The sequence below is a fragment of the Triturus cristatus genome, chromosome 1_2 (genome assembly GCF_964204655.1).
Source record: "Triturus cristatus chromosome 1_2, aTriCri1.1, whole genome shotgun sequence".
Lineage (NCBI taxonomy): Eukaryota > Metazoa > Chordata > Amphibia > Caudata > Salamandridae > Triturus > Triturus cristatus.
In genome coordinates this window covers 128,375,105-128,395,355 of record NC_140580.1, presented here as the reverse complement: position 1 = coordinate 128,395,355, position 20,251 = coordinate 128,375,105, and the positions used below count along the sequence as shown (strand labels likewise).

The following is a 20,251-nucleotide window of genomic DNA, read 5'->3' as shown; positions in this document are numbered from 1 at the left end:
AGGCTGGCACATCCCCTGTCCTTAATTGGGGTTTCCGGCCAGTCTTCCCGCCAGAGTGGGGGTGAAAACCGGTGGGGGCCAGTTTGCTGGGTACAGCAAGTGGCCTGGGGAAGCTCACAGAGGCGACATGCCTTTGAAGCTTCCCCCTGTCCATCCTGGGGGATTAGACCTAGCACCTCGCCCAGGATGTGCATTGTTGCAGGCCAAGGAGAGCGGGGGCTCTCCTACCCAGGGGTCCAGCAACCTATCTGCTATGTGGCAGCCTAGGCAGCCTCCCAGACCAGACGTGGATTAGGTTTCAGGGGCATCTCTAAGATGCCCTCTGTGGTGTTTTGTGCATTAAATCCCACACTGGCATCAGTGCGGGTTTAATGTGCTGAGAGGTTTGATACCAAACTTCTCAGTCTTCAGTGTTGCCATTATGGTGCTGGGGAGTTCGTGTTTGACGAGCTCTCAGCACCATGTACTCTTAAATGGCAGCACTGCACTTACAGTGCCCAGGAATGGACCTGGGTACTGTAGAGGCACAGGGCTCATGCTCCTGTGTCCACACCACTGGCATAGGGCACCCAGCTAGAGGGGTGGCGGAGGTATGCCAGAGCAGTGTAGGTGGTGGGCATGGCACACAGGAATGTGTGCCATGTCGAATTTTTGTCTTGTCTTGTACCCAGACACTCAGCCTGCAAGGTGTGTGTGTGTGTGTGTGTGTGTGTGTGTGTGTGTGTGTGTGTGTGGGTGTGTGTGTGTGTGTGTGTGTATACGTGTGTATACGTGTGTATACGTGTGTGTATACGTGTGTATACGTGTGTATACGTGTGTATACGTGTGTATACGTACAGGGTCTCTAAGGGTGGCACAATGAGTGCTGCAGCCCTTAGAGGCCCTGGGCACCTGATTGACAGGAGTCCAGGGCACACTCAGTCAAAGTACATTCAGCAAAACGTGGGGGCATATCATGCAAGAAAGATGGCACTTTCTCACAGTCCCTTCCCTGGGTTGGGTACACCCCTTATCCTGCCACTCTCCTGTGGGAGGGGTGCAGTAGCCTAGTCCTGATTGGGCAGGGCTCCCCATCTTCAAGATGGTGAGAGCCCGGAGATATGCTTCACCTCGCCTCCCCCACCTGAGGCGTGGGGTTGGCAGAGGCTGGCACACCCCCTTTCCTCCCTTGGTGTTTCCCGCCACGGTGAGGGTCGGAACCGGTGGGGGCCAGTTGCGGAGTACAGCAAGTGGCCTGGAGAAGCTCACAAAGGCGGCATGCCTTTGAAGCTTCCCCTGCCCATCCTGGGGGAGGAGACCTCGCCCATGAGGTGCATTGTTGTAGGCCCAGGAGAGCGGATGGCTCTCTATCCTGGGGTCCAGCAACATGTCTGCTGAGTGGCAGCCTAGGCAGCCTCTCAGAAAGGATGTGGATTGTAGGTTAGGTTCAGGGGGAAACTCTGCCCCCTGAACCTAACTGTTGTGCATCTTACATTAAATCCCACACTGGCATCAGTGGGGGTTTAATGTGCTGAGAAGTTTGATACCAAACTTCTCAGTCTTCAGTGTAGACATCATGGTGCTGTGGAGGTCTTCCGAGGGGAGATTATCTGATGCACGCGGCAGTGACTGGAGCGATGCAGGAGCACTGGGGAGAGGGGCTCCTAGAGCCTACCACATCTGCGGCTTGTCAATACACCATGATGTCTGCTGGCACTTACAAGGCAGTGGCTTGTCTGTACTCCAGAATTATGCGCGAAACCTTACAGCCGATGGCGGCGCTGAAGGCGAAATGGGAGCTGGATCTACAGACCGAGATCCCTGACACCACGTGGGCGGGTATAGTGAGGAGGGCTAGGAAGGGCACAAGGAACGCACGCTTCCAGTTGGTACACTTTTATGTCCTCCACAGGGCCTACCTAACACCAGGTAAAATTGGGAAATATTTCGGAGTGAAGGATGCGGCGTGCCCTAGATGCGGCGCGATAGGAGCAGAGCTGGGTCATATGCTATGGGACTGCCCTCGCCTGCGCGAATACTGGAGGGAAGTGGGCGAGACACTGGCTGCGGTAGCGGACAGGGAATTACAATATAACAAGGCGGTCTGTGTCCTGCACTGGTGTCCCCACACGCCCAAGAACAAGACCACGAGTAAATTTATAGATATGGGCCTCCTCTTGGCAAAGAGGGAAGTGACGAGGCTCTGGAAGTCGAAGGGGAGCCCCGCACATAGGAGGTGGATTAATGAACTACGGAAATGGGCGGCGAGTGAAAGTACACTTAGATACCAACTGGCGTGTCGTAGGCCAGATGATAGGGCACTAGAGGCGGCCACAGAGTGGGAGATGTTGGTGCAGGCCCTGCGCAACAGCGAGATCGAGGAGGAGGAGGAGCCCTCTGATACTGAGGCTGATCCCCGGAACGTCCCAACCACACATACACAGTAGATATTCATTCACTTCTGATAAGTACCCAAGAATACATATTAAGGCCGGGTCCAGTCGTTGGCGAGGGCACTGGAGGGTGGAGAGGGAGGGGGATAGGGGGTTAGGGACTGGGGGGAGGGAGTGACTGGGTGGGAGGGAAGGGGGGAGAAAACTCAAAAGCGGAACGCAGACATGCTATAATGATATAAACAAATGTACAGGTTGCAATATGGTTAAGTGTAATGACCTACATGTTATCGCTGCCTGGCCTCTGGGATGTGGGCTCACAAGCTGTGTACGGAAGCCTCATGGCCAAGAAAGGAAAAGTACCGGCATTCGCAGTGCGGGGTCATTATGTATGTAAGCTGCTTATCTTTTTGTTCTGCAATAAAAACGGTTTAAAAAATAAAATAGAAATCATGGTGCTGTGGAGTTCGTGTTGACGACCTCCCAGCACCATATACTCTGAAATGGCTGCACTGCACTTACAGTGCCCAGGAATGGACCTGGGTACTGTAGGGGTACAGGGCGTGTGCACCTGTTCCCACACCACTGGCATAGGGCACCCAGCTAGAGGGGTGACTGAGGTATGCCAGGGCAGTGTGTGTTGTGAGCATGGCACACAGGGATGTCGACTCTCTGTTTTGTTCTGCACCAAGACACTCAGCCTGCAAAGGCAGTGTGTGTGTGTGTCAGGGTACAGGGCCTCTAAGGGTGGCACAATAAGTGCTGCAGCCCTTAGGGGCCTTCTCTGGTCACAAGGCCCTGGGTAGCATTTACCAGGGGCTGACATGTGGCCAGAGACCCTATTGGGTTTAGGCTTCATGCAGTTCTAGGGAAGGAACACAGGCCCTGGGTACCTGATTAGCAGGAGCCCAGGGCACACTCAGTCAAAGTACATTAGCAATTCAGCAAACAGTGGGGGCATACCATGCAAGAAAGATGGCACTTTCTCACACAATGAAGAAGTAGAGGGAGGATATGAGGATAACTACCAACCTCCCCCAGTTCATAGGGAGAGAAGGGCCCCAGTGGCCCTGACTCCAAAAATAAACCCCTCAGCACCTAGAGCCCACAGAGGTGGATCAGGTGCTGCTGAGGACTTTGAGGACAGCCTCAATGAGGACAACCTTTTAGCAAGGTTGACCAAAAGAGTGGATCTGGAGACCAGACTCCTGGCTCTAGAGAAAGAGAGAGCCGAGATGGGCTTAGCTCCCATCAATGATGGCAGCAATTTACTAAATAAGGATGAAGAGCAATCTTATGATCGTAAAATCCCCAAAGAGATTGTCCCTAAATATGAAGAGAGTGATGATATCACAAAATGGTTCACAGCTTTTGAGAGGACCTGTGAAATGAGAAAAGTGAAGAAGTCACACTGGGGGGGCGGGGGCACTCCTTTGAGAACTGTTTTCTAGTAACAGCAGTGACAGTCTCCTGACCCTTACAGGGGCAGTTGCTGGGTCTTATGACCTCATGAAGAGAACGCTGATTGAGGGCTTTGGACTCACAACTGAGGAATACAGAATTAGATTCAGAGGGACCCACAAACCCCAAAACCAATCCTGGATTGACTTTGTTGACTACTCAGTTAAAAGACTAGGAGGTTAGTTAACTGGACATAATGTGCATGATTTCAATGGACTTTACAATTTGTTTATGAAAGAACAAATTTTAAGTAATTGTACTAAGCAAAAGTTACATAAGCTTTTGGTAGACCTAGGTCTAATTTCTCCCCAAGAATTGCGAAAGAAGGCAGACCACTAGGTCAAGACAAGGGTGCCAAAAACAGCCACTGGGGGTGACCAAAAGAAAGGGGTTACAAAACCTCCCCAGGGGAAAGGTGGTGAGAATCCCCCAGATACAAATCCTGAGTCTTCAAAAGGGCCCCAAAAATCTGTACAGGGGAGTGGGACCTAAATCTCTTCCAAGTCCAACAATAGGTACAGGGGAAAGAACTTTGATCCCTTAAAGACCTGGTGTAACAACTGTAAGAAGTTAGGACACTTAACTGGAGATGCTACTTGTCCTAACAAGACACCCCCTACTCCACCTACAGCTACTGCTGGTGTCGCCATTCTCAAGATGGGATCAGCAGTGTGCCTCGATCAAATCTGTTTGCACACTGAAGCAGTTCTAGTCACAGAGGGGGAAGTTGAGTGTGACACTTTAGCTGTATGGCCACCCAACTTAAAGAATGATTTGCAATGCCCTTGGATCAATGGGAATAGAATAGAAGCACTGGGGGATACAGGTGCCAGTGTCACTATGGTGAGAGATATACTGGTTTCCCCAGAGCAATACCTGAATGGGAAACTTAGCTAGTCACCAATGCTGACAGTGTTATTGCTAACCATGCCATGGCTATGGTGACATTAGACTGGAGGCTGGTTACTGGCCCGAAACAGGTAGTGGTCTCTCCAAAGCTTCTAGCTGCATGTCTGCTTGGTAATGACCTGGAAACCTCAGCATGGGCTGAGGTAGAACTTAAAACCGATGCAGCAGTGCTGGACATCACTGAGATTGTGTGTCAAGACTAGAGAGCACAGAGCCGAAAGCAGGGTGAAAAAAGTGTTGGACCCTGAAAGTATGGCCCAACCTTCCAAGAGGAAAGGTAAGAAGACCTGTCCTCTATGATCAGTCACAATTGATCCTTTTCTGCAGGTCCAGAATGGCTCTACATAAATGGACGTCATAGCTCATAAATATTGTGCATACAGCACATCACTTGCCTGGAGAGGGAAATTCTTGCAGACACACTAATCAAACAGACATGCCTCGCGAGCGTTAGTTAAAGCAAACATTACTTACAGGTGTCTTCAGTCCATCAGGTGCCCATTATTCCACCATCCAGTGGCTGTGTTTGGAGTTGTTCGCTATTCTCATTTTCTTTTCTTTTGAGTGTCAACCAGTGGTGTGCAGAGCCAGCCCCCTAACATGTCGAAGGTAAGCCCAAAATTTCCCCCAATGCATAAATGCCAACTTCAGATTTGTTTTTCCACTTTTGCTTTCAGGAGCAAGGTTCAGAGCTCAACATTTTTTATTTCAAAATGCTGGTTTATGTTCCAGGATCGCACTCTGGCATGCCTATTCACAGGTCAATAAAAATTTTCTATTTTGAAACTTAAAATTGCAAGTGACATTTATACTATGGCTTATTTTGCTGTTGCATATAAACATTGCTGCAGACATAATCTACTGCACCCTACAGATCTGCAGCATATCACTCTTTTGTTGATTGAATGTGATTCTCCTGGGATATGAAAATCGTCTATATTTTATAGACTTGAAGTAATCACATCTCCTATAATGCAAGTTTGTATGATATCCAGTGCCATTGGCCTTGTGGTGCTGGTGACTCCCAGGGTTCTCAAAAAAAGTTAATTGTTCAAGGTCCTAGTATCAAGGAAAACTGTAAAGCCTTTGACTGATTAATTTCTACACTGAAACTTAATTTTTGCAGAAAAGAAACCTTTTTGTTTTAAAAGATAAAAAAATATAAGATTCATAATCAGTCCATTATTTCCTTTGTAGTATTTTTTTTCTTGATCCTATGAATGTACACCGTATCTGCACTTACTAAATTCATTTCTTGATTTTAGGAACATCTGACCAGAGTTGAAGATTTCCTACAACAGAGCCAAAGACTCCTCTCTGAGGAGAAGCCCAATGTCTCTGAGCTACAAGAACTACTGGATGTCAGCTTTGAGTTTAATATAGAACTTCCGCAGATCGGGGAGTTGCGCGAGAGGCTCGAGCAGGTTCGATGGTTACAAAATGTAAATCAGGCATGCAGCAATTCGAACACCCTGACCTTGGATGATATGAGACGACTCATAGACTTAGGAGTTGGTTTGGCTCCTCATGTTACCGTGGAGAAAGCAATGGCGAGGTTGCAAGAACTGCTGACAGTATCTGAACACTGGGATGATAAGGCCCGAAGCCTCATCAAGGCCAGGTAAACAATTCTGACTGCTGTCAGTGTCAATATATATAGTACCCAATGCTCTCAAATGTTGAATGTGACTGTGCTAATGGTGGGAGAAATATTGTATCACCCCATATGCTGACCTTGTCTGCATCGCCATGGTCTCTCGTGCTCAAAATGAATTTCTGATAAGCCTAAGCACTGGGTTTGGGCCTCTAATCTGCATTAGCCCCTGCAAGATTTCTTAAATGCACCTCTCCACAGAAAACAGTTTGTACCCTCTTTTTGTACACTGGAACAACATGTTCATGTGGTAGGGGCTTGGTTTTGAGCTGGTTATGTGCGTAGTTTGATCATCTTTACCACTGAAAAGATGTTGTTATGTTTCAAGATGTAATTGGAATTTTGCAAAAGCCAGGAAATTTCTTTTAAATTGGAGACAAAATGACCTCTAAGTTTCTCTAACTAAAACATCGGCATTGTAGGATTCATTCTCACTGATAAACATTAAAGTAGAATAGTCCTGCTTATGTGTGGGGACACCTGAAAACAAACTTACACACACACACTCCCTGCATGTATCGCTGTGGATGCACATGCTTACCGTACCTTTGCCATCTATTGTGTGGCTCGTATGTTTGCAAGTTACTTTCTCTCAAGTCACAAGGTGTGGTGTGACTCCTCCTCTTCGAGTAACATGAGCACTGACTCGATGTTGGGTAGTTTTTCCGGCTTCGGGTGGCAGTAGGAGTGGCTCCCTACTGGCTAGTAGCCAACTCAGTTGAAATTCTCGCCCTCTATCATAGGACACAATGGGAGGAGAAAGGAGGCATCCTCAAAAACCTCCTGAAGCAAGTTTGAAAAAGATGGTGAAGAGCCAGTGTAGGAAAGTGGCCCTTTTGGCACGGTTACCCCCCGCTTTTCCCTGACTGATGCATATTTGACTGAATGTGCACTGGGTTCCTGCTAAGCAGGTTCCCAGTGCTGTGTTCTTTCCCAAAACTGTACCATTGTTTCCATGATTGTTGCACCTCTGGCCCACATAAGTCCCTTGTAAAAGGTACCTGTGGTACCAAGGGCATTGTGACCAATGAGGGTCTCTAAGGGCTGCAGCATTCTAAGGGCTGCAGCATGTATTGTGCCATCCTAAGAGACCCCTCACAAAACACAAGCATACTGCCACTGCAGCCTGCGTGTTTTGGTGCAGATAAAGTTAAGAGTCGACCCGGCACACATCTGTGTGCCAGGCCTACCTTCACTGCAAGAGGCATACGTAAGTCACCCCTACAGCATGCCTTACAGCCCTAAGGGAGGGTGCACTATAATTCATGTGAGGGCAACGGCATGAGCAGATACTCCCCCCTACAGTGTCTTAAGTCCATTCTTAGACCTAATTGCACAGTGAAGCCATCCTGAGTACATGGGCTAGGAGCTTGTCACTACGAATGCCACAGCTCCATGATGACTTCACCGAATTCCAAGATGTTTGGTAACAAACATTACAGATTAATGAGCCCACACTGATGCCAGTGTTGGATTCATTGATAAATGCACTCAGAGGGCACCTCAGAGGTGCTTTCTTAAAGACTGCCAAACCACTAGTGTGTGTCTGACTGGTCTGCACCAGCCTTCCATCTTGTAGGAAGCTGACTCTCAATATACTATACCAGTAGGAGGTATAGTGTGCACAGAGTTCAGGGAGTCCCAAAAGGTGTGTGTGGTAATCATAATCAGAAGTCCGTTAGCTGAGGTGTATATTCTATAGATGGTTTATTTAAGCTTAGTTACAAGGTATGTTCCAGGTAAGTCGATAACAGCCCCACCAGGAGCAGCCTCCTTGCTGCTCAGCCTGCACACTCCAACTGGCACTCAGCACATCACCAGGCCCCCATGCATTTTATGACCTCACCAAGCATTCAGCACTCATCCTGGCTGAGCAGTAGGGAAGGTGTAGCTAAGGAAAAGGAATGCAATCGTTAACTCACAACATATCCCCTTTCCTTAGGGAAACCATAGACAGAATTAATGGAAATAAATGGAAAACATGCATATGACCCAAAAGGAAGAAAATGGAAGATAGAACTACATTGTCGAATCAATAAATACATTAAATTCACAAATAATTGATGAAACATTCTTAATGTATACATGTATGGAACATTCTTAATGTATAACTGTAGGAAAGTGGCTCTGTATATACTGTTCCCAAATAGGTACAGTGTGTACAGAGTCCACAGCCCCCAGAGGTTTGGCAGAGGCTAAAGTTCGATATAACCTTACTCTCTAAAGTGGTAGCTTGGTCGAGCAGTAAGGCAGTATCAGAGGACAGTGTAAAGCATTTGTTGTACACACTCAGTCAGTAAATGGTCTCACACACTCAAGAACTGAACTCTAGGCCAATGGTTTGTATATAAAAATATACGGTTTTATTTTAGAACCAACAATAGGTATCAAAATATACTTTCTCAGAATGAGATGCTTTAGTTAAATACTTTGCAAGAGGCAATTGACTTTTGAATGCAATAGTTAGTTTGTTGCAAAAGGCAACACAATTTCAAACACAATAATACATTGAGCTCAATGTGAATTTTAAGTTATTTGCAATAGATTAATTTCAGGATTACTTTTCTAACTCCAGGACTGGATCCTAGATTCAGTCCTGGGACAGGTCTTGGAAACAAGTGAGTAAATTCGTTTTAGTTACTGTTGTGATTTTTAGGCAATATTTTGCTATTTTGAAAGTTGAAACTTAGAAGAAATTTCATAGAAAAACAGTCAATGATTCCCTATGGGAGAAAATTCAAGTTACAGGTAAAGTATGTTCTTGGTACTTTTGTAATCCAGGGCTGGGCTCCTAGGCTCAGTACTGGGACCTCTATCTAAAACAGGTAAGTAATTGCGTTTTGACAGTGGGTACGATTTTTAAAGAGCATTTGTAGTTTGCAAAAATCGACACTTAGAAGAAATTTCACAGAAAAACAGTCAGTGATTTCCTATGGAAGAAAATTGGGTTAGTGGTAAGTACGGTTGTGAGTACTTTTCAGGGTCAGTGCTCGACACCAAGATCCAGCACTGGGATCTCTCCTAATAGCAGGTGAGTATTTCTGTTTTCGTTACTCGGGTGATTTTAGGGGAATATTTTAAGTTTTAGAAACTCCACACAGAAGAAATTTCAGAAGAAACCAGTCAATGTTACCCTATGGAAGAAAATTGGGTTATCGGCTTTTGGGTAAGTACTTGACTGGCAGAGTTAAGGTTCTGGGCACAGACTCAGGGGTCTCCCGGGGTCAGGTTGGTACAATTGTTACACCCTCAGCGGCACTGGGGTGGCCGGTTGCAGAGTGAGATAGGCCCAATGTTATCCTATTGGAGGCAGGGGACCCTTGGTTGGTGGCTGTGGGAGCTGGGCTCCTGGTCAATTGCTCAGGGCAAATGGGGAAGTGGGTAGGTGTAGAAGTTACACGGCCAGGGCCACTCGGGCGGCTGGGTGCAGGGTGCTTTTGAGCCTTCGGGCGCTCAATGGATTTCAATGGGAAAGCTCCAGGACGAACAAAGGCTGCAAGCTCGGGGACGAAGATTCTTCAGGAGCCACCACCACTTCGAGAGGTAAGTTGAGTAGTTGGAGGATAGGTAAGTACCCAGGAGTCGGGCACAAGGGGCCGCAGGGTGCAGGGGTGCCTTTTGGTGTTGGGAAATCTTACCCTCTGTTGATCGCGGTTGGGGGGTTCCCTGGTTCTGAGACTGCAGTCGTCGTCAGGAGCATCGAGGTGAGTGCTTGGGTGCCAGATTCAGGGTCACAGTCGCTGGGGGGACGTGGTTCCGAGCTGATGCCAGGGGTTAGAAACTTGCTTTGAGCAGAGCCACTGCTCATGGGAGTCCCAGTTGCTCACAGTTACAAGTTAGCCAGGTCCTCTGGGGTTTGTGAGGTTGCTGGCCACAAGAGGTGCCGGGATTTAGCAGGTTCGAGGGTCGACAGGCCGGTAGGGCTGGGGCCAAAGCAGTTGGTGTCTTCCTCTTCTTAGCAGCTGCACGGCAGGTCTTCTTTCTTCTTGCTCTTCTTTGCTTTTTCGGAATCTGGAATCTGGAGAAGGAAGGTTCAGGTTGCCTCTAAATACTAGATTTAGGGGCATTACAGGTAGGTAAAGGTCAGGGACTAGTGGGTCCCTGCCCTGGGGTGGGTACACCCCCTATCCTGCCACTCTCCTTTGGGAGGGGGGCAGTAGCCTAGTCCTGATTGGGCAGGGCCTCCAATCTTCAAGATGGCGAGCGTCCGGAGATCTGCTTCACCTCGCCTCCCCCACCTGAAGGGTGGGGTTGGCAGGTTGGCACATCCCCTGTCCTTACTTGGGGTTTCCGGCCAGTCTTCCCGCCAGAGTGGGGGTCAGAACTGATGGGGGCCAGTTTGCTGGGTACAGCAAGTGGCCTGGAGAAGCTCACAGAGGCAGCATGCCTTTGAAGCTTCCCCCTGCCCGTCCTGGGGGAGGAGACCTAGCATGTTGCCCAGGATGTGCATTGTTGCTGGCCCAGGAGAGCGGGGGGCTCTCCACCAAGGGGTCCAGCGACATGTCTGCTGTGTGGCAGCCTAGGCAGCCTCCCAGACCGGATTGTAGGTTAGGTCTTAGAGGGCATCTCTATGTAGTGCTTTGTACATTAAATCCCACACTGGCATCAGTGCAGGTTTAATGTGCTGAGAAGTTTGATACCAAACTTCTCAGTCTTCAGTGTTACCATTATGGTGCTGTGGAGCTCTCAGCACCATATACTCTTAAATGGCAGCACTGCACTTACAGTGCCCAGGAATGGACCTGGGTACTGGAGGGGCACAGGACTCATGCTCCTGTGCCCACACCACTGGCATAGGGCACCCAGCTAGAGTGGTGGCTGATGTATGCCAGGGCAGTGTAGGTTGTGGGCATGGCACACACAGGGATGTGTGCCATGACGACTCTTTGTTTTGCCTTGTACCCAGACACTCAGCCTGCGAGGGCAGTGTGGTTGTGTTAGGGTACAGGGCCTCTAAGGGTGGCACAATAAGTGCTGCAGCCCTTAGGGGCCTTCCCTGGTCACAAGGCCCTGGGTACCTAGGGTACCATTTACCAGGGTGTGATAAGTGGCCAGGGTTTGCCAAATTGGGTTTTAGGTTTCAGCATAGTTTTTAGGGAAGGAACATAGGCCCTGGGCACCTGATTGGCAGGAGCCTAGGGCACACTCAGTCAAAGTACATACAGCAATTCAGCAAAAAGCGGGGGCATACCATGCAAGAAAGATGGCACTTTCTCACAACTACTGATGCACTTTGACTTGATATGCACTGGGTCCCTGTCAATCAGGTTCCCAGGGCCTGTGTTCTTTCCCCAAACCTAACCCAACTGGCATCTCTGGCCACAGGTCAGCCCCTGGTAAATGGTAGCACAGGTACCCAGAGCACTGTGACCAGGGAAGGCCTCTAAGGGATGCAGCACTTTATGTGCCACCCTTAGAGGCCCGCTACCTTTCCACATACACACTGCTTTTGCAGGCTGCGTGTTTTAGTGCAGAACAAAGCGCAGAGTCGACATGGCACACAGCCATGTGTGCCATGCCTACAACCCACTGCCCTGGCATAGATAAGTCCCCCCTCTAGCTTGGTGCCCTGTACCAGTGGTGAGGGTACAGGTGCATGAGCACTGTACCCCTACAGTGTCTAGGTCCATTCTTAGACATTGTAAGTGCAGTGTTGCCATTAAGAGTATCTGGTGCTGGAAGCTTGTCATTACGAACTCCGCAGCACCACAATGGCTACACTGAAAACTGAGAAGTTTGGTATCAAACTTCTCAGCACATTAAACCCACACTGATGCCAGTGTGGGATTTAATGAAAAATGCACACAGAGGACATCTTAGAGATGCCCCCTGAAAAACAACCTGTCTCTGGTGGGTTCCCTGACTAGTACACACCAGCCTGCCACCACGAGACATGTTTCTTGACCCCTAGGGTGGGAGCCTTCGCTCCCTGAGTCCAGAAACAAAGCCTGTCCTGGACGGAGGTGTTCACACCTTCCCCAGTCCAGGAAGAGCCATCTGTGGCAGGGGAGCTTCAAAGGCCTGGCAGCCTTTGTAATGCGACCCCCAGCCTCTCCTGCTAGCAGGAGCAGGCCCCCGTCCTGTCTCCCCTCCTTTTCGGCGGGAAGACAGGTGGTAACAACTAGCCAGCCCAGAAGGTGTGCCCACCTCTGCCAACTCCACCCAACAGGTGGGGGAGGCGAGGTGAAGCACAACTCTTAGTCCCCGCCATCTTGCAGATGGGGGGACCCAGCCAACGAGGGAAATGCTTATGCCCCCCTCCCACTGGAGGGTGGCACAATTGGGGGTGTACCCACCCCAGGGAAGGGACCCATTGGTCCCTGCCCTTTACCTACCTGTAACGCCCCTAAATCTAGTGTTTAGGGGCACCCTTGAAACTTGCTTCCTCAGACAAGAACCTGCAAAAAGAAAAAGAGCAGGACCGAACAGCCGTTGCGAAGCTAACCAGAGGAGGCCGCCCACTGACTTGGCCCCAGCCCTACCGGCCTGTCCACACCTCGAACCTGCTCCAGCGAAATACCGGTGTGTCCTGCAGCCAGCAATCTCTAGAAACCCGGAGGACCTGATTGCCTACAATTCCAAAGATTCTGTCTCCCGTGAACACCGGATTTGTTCAAACACCAGTCTCCAGCTCCGCAAGCATCCGCGAGTGTGCACCACTCTGCACCCTACGCCCACAGCCCGAGTTAGAGTGGCCCAACACCAAGAGGAGGCTTCCCTGGCGATCCTGACGCCTGCAGCCTCAAACCGGAAGGTCCCCCCAACCGCGAACAGCAGCTGATAAGAAGATCCGACCCTAAAAGGCACCCCTGCACCCGATGCCCCACGGCCTTGGGTGGCCCAACCGACGGTACCTAACCAACCCCCAAGATCCCAACTTACCTCTCCAAGTGGTGGTCGCACCCAGAAGAACTCGTCCCCGAGCCTGCAGTGCTTTTGCAAACTGGAGACCCTCCATTGAAAGCTAGAGGGCACCCGACGCCAAAACAGCACTCTGCACCCGGCTGCCCCTGTGCCCCTGAGGGTGCATCTTTTGTGCTGGCCTAAACCCCCATTTACCCTGAGCTTAAGTCAAGGAGCTTTACTTCCACAACCTAGTGGCCTCCTCGTCAGCAGCCACCAATCGGAGGCCCTCTATCCCCCATTGGATAACAGTGGGCCTCAGCAGTCTGCACCCGGCTACTCTAGTGCCGCTGAGGGTGTAACAAGAGTGCATCCTTGACCCTGGGGGATCCCTGAGGTTAAACCCAGAGCACCAACCACCACAACAAAGTACTGACCTTTAAACCGATAACACTATTTTCCTCCATAAGATAACATTGACTGTTTTTCTATGAAAGTTTCTAAGTGTGGAGTTGGAAAACCTAAAGAAACTCTTTAAATTGTACTAACTAACCAAAAGGATTTTACTTACCTGTTTACAGGAAATGTCCCAGTGTAGTATCCAGGTATACTACACTGTGTAAGAATATGCCTCTGATAAAGCCTTACTGCTCGACCACACTACCACAAATAGAGTGAGGTGCTATCTACTTCTGCCTACCTTTTGGGTTCCACTGGACGCTGTGCACACTATACCTAACTTTGGTTTAGTATATAGAGAGCCAGCTTCCTACAAAAGGGTGCTTAAGGTAAAATTGTCAAACCTTCTAACTCAAGCTAAATGGTTTGCGGATCTCATATCTGATCAAGACATCTAGCCGCAGATTCCTTATCTTCTAATTCTCCCCAGGCGCCAGACTGGTTCTGGTAATTTTTGCAGTAGTACCACTGTGCGTCAGTAGCGGGTGTCTAGCGACTCCGTTCCCTGGATGTGACGTCGACGGACTCGATATAAGCCCTTCCCTGACGTCAGTTTTTTCTTTTCCGCGCTTAAAACGTGGATCCGATCAGTGGTTCCTCAGGTCTTTTTTTGGCCTACCTACACTGTTTCTTCAAACTAAACAGTGTGCCTTTAAACAACTTTTCATGTCCTCGGGGTTCAGGCCTTGTAGCACAGATATCTGCCACGGATCCTCACTTTGTATATGGTTCCTGGGGGAGTACTCTGACTCAGAGGAGTGCGACTCTTGTCGTCAACGTTAACCAAAGGCACTAAGGGAACATCGAGGGAAGCTCCTAGCGGTGTGAATGTCAGTCTTCCAAGATTTCCCCTCGACCTCTGTCCCCCTCGCGCTCCACAAACCGCCTGCGGGTCCGATCCAGAGGCCGTTCCTGTGGGCGTCCTTATCCATCGGCGTCCCAAGGTAAATCTCGACGCAGGCGTTTGAAGTTGCAGAGGTTCCTGACTTCGCCACATAAAGCCTTTTGGGTCTTCACCTTCCCTTGGAGCGTCCTTGGACCCTAAGGTGATGCACAAGGCTGTGCCTTTGTACACACCGGCGCGTTCGTCGTCTGCTTCAGTTCAGATTCCAAATCGGCTTAGACGCCTGTGCACAACCCTTCGGGGTTACCACCTTCGGGGCCTGGCTCAGACTACGGTGTCAGGTTCTGATCTACTGATGACAGCGCCCTTACTGCTCCACCACTACCCCTCTCCGACTCAGACGCATTTGCTCTTCGGCGCCAGACTGTGTCTGATGCGGCGCCGGTGGAGCCACCTGCGTCACTCTTTTCCTCGGCTCTCTGTAGTCCTCCCTCCTGTTTTTCCTTCTGAGGAACACAGTTATGGAGAGGGTTTAGAGTTTCACCATCCCATCTCTGACACGGTTCAACCTCTTATGGAGTCTAGCTGGTGGTTTGGGTTGGGTTGGGTGAAGCTAACGGCTTGGAGTCTTCTCCTCTCTGGGGGATATGCTCAGATGAGTTCTGTCATTTTGGATTTGGCGCTTCCTTCTGTGGAATTGACGACAGATCCATTACTTGGCGTCCTGCATCAAGGCCAATCAGGAGTAGAGCTGATGCTTCCTCATAGTGAGGCTCTTTTTGATATTCTGTTGAGGGCTTGGGCTGAAACAGGGACCCTTGTGGATCGCTTTATTTCCCAAAGACACTGTCCGGCCCCTGGTGACCCGACATGTCTCCTCGGACATCCACCTCCTCATAGTTTTGGGGTACAGCCTGCTTTGGCTGCCCAAAATGTTGATATTTGTTTACCCCCTGCTGTCCCGCTAGAAAGTGGCCAAAAGTCTAGACACTTGTGGCAGGCATATTTTCTCCTTCACCAGTTCTGCACTGCGGTCCCTCAATACTACTTGTGTCCACGGACTCTTCTCCCATATATTGTGGGACTCATTGCTGTGGTATGGATACCACTGATTCTGGAGGTTGAGCTATGACCTCTTCAGGAGATCTACGTCGGAATACCTTGTTGCACACACCTGGGTTTTCGGAGGCGGTTCAAGCCACCTTAATTTATTTACCTGTTGATGTGCATGTGTATTTGGTGCACATGCCGACTCTGCTATGCAGTTATTTTGAGATTGTCCGGATGGAGCAGATTCTTAACTCTGCTGTCTGTTATCCTAGTACTCTTGTGGTGCGTTTGTTTGGGGAAAGATCCCTTTTTCTTTCACATATGAGCCAATCACAGGACGGAGCTCATTGACTTTGCTTTTCAAACCTCTCCGCCCTCCTTTTCCAGGGTGACACCCGGTGAGGTGTTCCTCCTTGCTGCAGGCACTTTTATTCTTCTTATACTGTCGGTGACAGTTGAAGTGTCCAGTTATCTCAGGTGGATGTTATTGTATGACCTTTTGTGCGCCTGTTCTTAAAGGTTCTTTCTGAAGGTAGTTTTTCTACCTGAGTACTTGTTCTACAGAGGGTATTTTGCTTGCGTTGTGCAGATGCGCTCGTTCCCTGTTCTACGGGGGCCATCCTCGGTATGCCTTATAGGCATTTTGGGATCTACTTCTGATGCTTAGTATCCCTTATAGGGACTTCAGTTTATCTGTCTCTGAACAAGAAGTGCATGTGAGTTCCAGTATACACTAGGGGTATCTCCTATATCCATGGGGCATTTCTTCCATTTAGTGGCATCCTTCTTCCCATATAAGAGGTAATGGAACGAGTGACAAGATCCTTGGCCTGGATAGATTTTTAGTTCTGGCCTAAGACCTTTATTAGTGCATTGGCACATCTTGTTCTGTGTTTACTAGGCATTGGCAAGGTTTTCTGCCAATGTTCTTTCAAGTTCTGTGTTAGGCTATAACTCTATTGCATTGGTTCATATTCCGCCACTGCCCCCAGGGTTACCTTGGTCCTGTGACATCGACCTTGCTGCCTTTTTTCTGCTTCATCCCTGGAGTGGATGTTACTCGTAGCATTCTGGTGTGCCTTGTACCCTTTTTCGGTCGAGCCTAGCGTTGCAGCGCATGCGTTGCTCGCTCTGCGAGGCATGCTGTAGTAGGGTATGTTTTAGAAGTGGAGTGGAAGCCCCGCCCATATTTTTCATTTGCTGGTGGCATTGTCTTTGGCAAACGCTGGCTTCCCTTTTGTTATTATGCTTGTTAGTCCCTCCCGAGTACCACCCTGTCTCCTGTTGTTACCTCCCATGAGGACTGGCTCTTTTACTAGTGCCCTAACTCTGGAGCTTTCATTAGCAATCCAGAGAACTACTTACTTTATTATTGTACACGGCACTTACAGGACAGCAATGGCTGCTGCTTCGTAAGACACTTTGCACTCGTATTTCTCCGAGAAGGAACTTCAGCGCTACTGATGGCTGCTTGCATTTTTCTGAGATGCTGTTTATTTATTTTTAATAAAGAGAACTGAGCAGGAGATAATTACTGCCTACATCAAGGCTCGAACCCTGTTCTCCTGCTCCAAAGTCAGCACCCTTGGATGGTAAACCACCTCTTTTAGGCGGTTTATCATGGTGTTCGAGGCATATGAGCTGTAGATAGTATACTTGCTCATAGATCGCCATCTGGTGTTGGGCTCGGATGTTTGCAGTTTGTGTTTGTCTTGGAAGAAGTCTTTGTAGTCACGAGGTACGTGACTCCTCCTTAGGACAATAGTGCGCATGGGCATCGACTCCATCTCCAGATTGTTTTTTTCTGCCAAAGGATTGGGATGTAACTTGCTGCGCTCCGGGTCGGTTGCGAACCCCCATTTGACGCGCAATCCCTCTCCACTCGACAGTATTGTCTCGATCACGTTTCCCTTTCGACGCACATCTTTAAATACAAACACCTCGATCTTGAACACGGGCCGTTGGGCCTATCCGCGCCAACCACGCCTGCTGTCAATGGAAAGGACTCCTTTAAAAAAATGCCCCGGGTGTGGTGCTAAGTTCCCACACACGGACTTGCATGAGGTTTGTAATCTCTGCCTCTCCCAGGAGCACGAAGACAGAAACTGCGAGGCCTGTGCATCGTTCAGGTCGAAGAAAACCATCCGTGATCGTCGGGCTCGATGTCACGAAATGTCTTGTGGAAGAAGCTCGATTCCAGACATCTTCGGAGCAGATCCCAATGTCCAGCTGGAACAACAAGGTAATGAAAAAGACGTCTCCAAGGCCGACATCGAAGAGGAGACCATCACCCCGGCTTAGCGGTCCATAAGTACCGAAACCCCTCTCCCAAAACCCAAACCTAAGGCTCCAGTAACACCCTCGCCCTCTGGTAGACACCGGCAACATGGCTCAGAAGTCCCGCCCTCGGGCCCGGCTATGAAACCTAAAGATAAGCCTTCTGGCTCGGGCTCCAGTGCCGAAAAGTCACCTTCGGCACCGAAGCACAAGACCAAAGATGTGCCACGCCCGTCTTCGTCGGCACCAATGACAGCCTCGATGCCGAAGTCCTCGGCATCGAAACAGACCAAGGACAAACAGTCTGAACTGAAAAAAAAAAATCTTCGGAGCCGAAAACAACTTCGGACCCAAAAAAGTTGTCGGCACTCAAAACTCTCGGAGCCACAAACTCCTATAACAAAACATAAGGAGTCCAAGCCCCACAGAAGACCTCAGACACTCGGTCCAAAGAACATTCAGACCCAAACTCTTCAGCACCGAAAAAATACATTTTACCCAGAGTTTTCAGATCCAAAACAAGAACTCTTTTTATTGATCCACAGACTGGCAAAGTAGTTGCCAAGCCTCCAAAAAAGAGGCAACTGAACACTTCAGAAGAACCTGAAATACCCTTAAAACGAAAGGAGATCAGTACTAACACTTCTCCAGCTGATCCAAATCTCTTAATTTCTCCACCACACTCCCCACAACATACTGTTCGAGGCATATGAGCTGCAGATTATACACTGTGCATAGATCGCCATCTGGTGTTGGGCCCGGATGTTTGCAGTTTGTTTTTCCTCTTGGAAAGTCTTTGGAAGTCATGAGGTTGGTGACTCCTCCTTTGGTTCGTATTGCGCATGGGCTTCGGCTCCATCCTAAGATTGTTTTTTTCCGCCATCGGGCTCGGATGTAATACTTCGCGCTCCGGTTCCGAACTTTTCCAGTTCAACGATCGACGCAAAAATCCTCGCTCATCGAGATTCTTCAGATAATAAATCCTCTTAATCACCTTCTCTTCGGCACTTCTTCGATTCCGGTCGTCGACGGCGGCCTTCGGGCCTATTCCGGCTCCGGTCTTGGCTGATGGAAAGAACTCCCTTCAAGAAGTGCCCTCGATGTGGGTCCAAGTTTCCCCACACCGATCTTCATGAGGTGTGCAACCTCTGCCTCTCCCCTGAACACGAGGCCCGAGACTGTCCCGCCTACAAGTCTTTTCGCTCTAAAACGACTATTCGAGATCGACGGGCTAGACGCAACATGGCGCACCCCTCGACCTCCGCTCCAGTCGACATCTTCGGGGACGACGTCGAAGCTCCGGGACAGCAGAACATCGGAGAAGAGGATGACTACCTCGTCAGTGCTTCCGAGGCCGACGACTCAGATGTGGAGGACATCACCACGGCGCAGAGGGTCGTGAGTACAATACCCCCTCCCACACCGATACCCAAAAAGGCTTCGGTCACACCTTCACCTTCGGGCCTAGGCAAGACCAAGGATACTGCTTCTCACACCCCACCTTCGGGCCCGGTAAAGAAGCCTATTAAGCCTTCCGGCAGCTCGGGCTCGAGCCAGCCGACCAGCGGTACCGAAAACACCCTTCGGCACCAAAGAAAAGATCGGCCTCCACCTCCACACCGAACCCAGCACCAAAGCCTTCGGTGTCGAAACCTGCCCTTCCGGTGCCGACCAAACATCACAAGGCCCTCAGCACCGACACTCCCGTGCCGAAGCCCTCTTCGGCACCGACCAAAAAATCAGAGGTCCCAAAGAAGCACGGCTTAGACAAACCTAAAAAGCCGTCGGCCCCGAAAACTTCGGCGCCGACCGAACAACCAGTGTCGCAAGAACTTTTTACACTGGACTCTCTGCAAAAGACACTCACCAAGGATCCAAAAACTGGACAAAAAAGAGACACTTGGACAAACCAGCTCCACCTCCACCTCCAAAGAGGAAAGACACTGCTACCTCCTCTTTCAGAGTGCCTTCCCCACCTCCTCCACCTCCTCCACCCTCCCCACCTCCACCCTCTCCACCCATGCCTCATCGTTCCCCAACCTTGTCTCCTGTCCCAGATGATTTAGGAGACCCTTATTATGATCCAGCAGATGTGCCACAAGACCCCACCCTTACTGGATCTCCAGACCCATGGGACGACTATAACAATCCGGACATCCCAGATGTCCCACAGGATGACCTTTACCCATCTAGGCCATCCCCACCTGAAGATTCGTTAGGCTTTCACCACCTACTACAAAGGGTGGCACACTACCACGGGGTGGAGTTACATACTGACCCAGTGGAGGAAGATTTTCTCCTAGACACCTTCGATAATGCACATAGGTCTACTGCCATTCTACCTATGTTAAAGGGAGTAATCAAACATGCACCAGAGGTTTT

The 20,251-nt window shown here is 49.6% G+C and overlaps 1 pseudogene across 1 annotated transcript in view; it reads left to right on the top strand.

The window, feature by feature from the left end:
• The window catches only part of LOC146866943 (lysine-specific demethylase 5B-like), a 429,067-nt pseudogene that overhangs the window by 70,904 nt on the left and 337,912 nt on the right, over nt 1-20,251 (top strand). The window contains exon 4 of the transcript XR_014966723.1: nt 6,008-6,363. The product of XR_014966723.1 is annotated as a lysine-specific demethylase 5B-like (transcript). The remainder of the gene's footprint in view (nt 1-6,007; nt 6,364-20,251) is intronic.